Source organism: Schistocerca nitens, chromosome 9 (genome assembly GCF_023898315.1).
Source record: "Schistocerca nitens isolate TAMUIC-IGC-003100 chromosome 9, iqSchNite1.1, whole genome shotgun sequence".
NCBI classification, from domain to species: domain Eukaryota; kingdom Metazoa; phylum Arthropoda; class Insecta; order Orthoptera; family Acrididae; genus Schistocerca; species Schistocerca nitens.
Genome location: NC_064622.1, coordinates 450,302,879 through 450,305,763, shown reverse-complemented (window position 1 = coordinate 450,305,763; position 2,885 = coordinate 450,302,879). Strand labels below are relative to the sequence as shown.

General features: G+C 46.8%; 1 non-coding gene across 1 annotated transcript; it reads right to left on the bottom strand.

Annotated features, from left to right (window-relative positions):
• Nucleotides 1–843: 843 nt before the first annotated feature.
• On the bottom strand, nt 844–918 carry Trnat-ugu (transfer RNA threonine (anticodon UGU)). The gene has a single exon. It is a non-coding gene; the product is annotated as a tRNA-Thr (tRNA).
• Nucleotides 919–2,885: the final 1,967 nt, after the last annotated feature.

The following is a 2,885-nucleotide window of genomic DNA, read 5'->3' as shown; positions in this document are numbered from 1 at the left end:
AACTACGTTACGTTTGCGGGAACTGTTGTGAAGTGACCATTACCCATTGTCGTCGCGTTTGACAAGTGGAATTGCGTGTGCCGCGACAGACTATGTTGCAGCGACTGTGCTCTTCATTCCTGGCTTTTCGCTTACTCTCGGAGAGAATGTACGTGGCTACAGTTAGCTTGACTACTGTTTCAGCCTTTAAAGATAAGATTCATCACTGATGTAAAACGTCTCCCAACTGTTTATAAATGAATTGATTGCAGTCGTTCACTGATCTGACAAATATAGTTTTACATAATTCAGAGAGCGGATAATTTACACACTCTAACAGGCTTGGGAGATACAAGCCTAACACAGTCGAGCAGTTCTGATCACAGCTGCACCGACAACCTCTTCTAGTTTCTGGGCAGTCGTGCGTGGAAATGATAATACATGTATGAGATGTCTTCTTGGGAGATTATGGTCCATCATATCTTCATCTGTTGCCAGCATTCGCGCAGTTGCCTACTGCTGCAGTAGCGAAAATAACATCCTACAACGCCCCACCACGTTCTAAAAATGCTCAGCAGGCGAGAGAGCAGCCGATTGATCTTGCTAGGAGAGTCGGCATACCTTGGAAGTTGTCTGTAGCTTCTTCTGTTGTGTGCCGTGGGCATGTGTGCACTTCATCATGAACACTGCCTCGCCGAGAACAGTCTACTATGAGCAAACATATATGACGGTAGTATCTGTTCCCGAAAGAACAGTTACCGTGGATGACCATGCAGCTTTGCTAGAAATGAAATGGTAATTAAATGGACACCCTAACTGCAAGCAGGCGTTGATATACTTCATTGGGGACATGTTGAAAATGTGTGCCCCGACCGGGACTCGAACCCGGGATCTCCTGCTTACATGGCAGACGCTCTATCCATCTGAGCCACCGCGGGCACAGAGGATATTGCGTCTGCAGGGACTTATCCCTTGCACGCTCTCCGTGAGATCCACATTCCCAACATGTCCACACCACTACATTCGTAGTGCGCCTAATAGATGTTTGCCCATCATACTCATTACTCCTTTTCTTTCGGGAACAGATACTACCGTCATATATAGTTAAAAATATGGCTTCCCGGCCATTGACCTTCTTGTGCGAACGCACACGCTATGCCCGAACTCGTACGGGACTTGGTAGATTAATCTGCCACGAGTAATGAGTATGATGGGCAAACATCTATTAGGCGCACTACGAATGTAGTGGTGTGGACATGTTGGGAATGTGGATCTCACGGGGAGCGTGCAAGGGATAAGTCCCTGCAGTCGCAATATCCTCTGTGCACGCGGTGGCTCAGATGGATAGAGCGTCTGCCATGTAGCAGGAGATCCCGGGTTCGAGTCCCGGTCGGGGCACACATTTTCAACATGTCCCCAATGAAGTATATCAACGCCTGCTTGCAGCTAGGGTGTCCATTTAATTATCATTTCATTATGAGCAAACATATTTCAGTTCAAGCACAGGCAATAACTTAAGAGTGAAGCCGATACTTAACTGCAGTAAGTCAAAACTGTGTGTTGTGGCGTTACTGCCTACGGCGAGGTGATTAAGGAACGTTCTTATTCTACCCTCTCACGCATTACAGATACTGAGCAGCAGCGGCCTTGCCGCAGTGGATACACCGGTTCCCGTGAGATCACCTAAGTTAAGCGCTGCCGGGCGTGGTCGTCACTTGGATGGGTGACCATCCGGGCCGCCATGCGCTGTTGCCATTTTTCGGGGTGTACTCTGCCTCGTGATGCCAATTGAGGAGCTACTCGACCGAATAGTAGCGGCTTCGGTCAAGAATACCATCTTACGACCGGGAGAACGGTGTGCTGACCCCACGCCCCTCCTATCCGCATCCTCCACCGAGGATGACACGGCGGTCGGATGGTCCCGGTAGGCCACTCGTGGCCTGAAGATGGAGTGCTTTTTTATTACAGATCCTGAGCGCTTCTGAAATTATTAAAATCTTTGGTTCAGGTGAAAATCCCCTTAATTCTGATGTCCATAAACAATAATCTGACTGCATTCTGGTTAAAGTTCTTTCCTACACGAAATCTAAAGTTCCACTTCCCTCAGAGATTCTAGTGGTTCGAATGACTAAATATTTTCTTTCTCTTCGTAATTATTTTTCCACATTAAATAAAAATCGTGCGCTGCATATTACACTTCATAGCAATTGTCACAGTTCGTTACTATTCCACATTACAACTTTTAAGCTACGAATCGGAATAGTAGATTGTTGGAATACATTTGAAGTACTCGTATATTTTGAAACAGACATTACAAGCACTGCTCGCCGTATTTTCTTGACTACCATTTCTTTAAACATTTCTATTCAATCCAAATATTAATTACAATGAAACCCTTGGTCTGACACAGCAAAAAGTATTACGTAAGTAGCCGGCCGAAGTGGCCGTGCGGTTAAAGGCGCTGCAGTCTGGAACCGCAAGACCGCTACGGTCGCAGGTTCGAATCCTGCCTCGGGCATGGATGTTTGTGATGTCCTTAGGTTAGTTAGGTTTAACTAGTTCTAAGTTCTAGGGGACTAATGACCTCAGCAGTTGAGTCCCATAGTGCTCAGAGCCATTTGAACCATTTGAACCATATTACGTAAGTCAATCAGTTACATAAACGCAAGACTGGCGGTTAACGATATCCATTCTTATTTTGTTCAGCAGCAGTGGCGTGCGGGCGCCACGTGGCACCATGAGTATTTTCGCCTTGATGTCTCTGCACACACAGCGCTGGCCAGATACTGTACCTCCATCAGCCCTTCCGGATGCTACGTGGCGTCGTAAGAATGTTCTCCCTGTAACCGTTTTCTAACGGACTGTCTGTTAACCTCGGCTGCACTCGCAAAACCATAGTTTTGTGA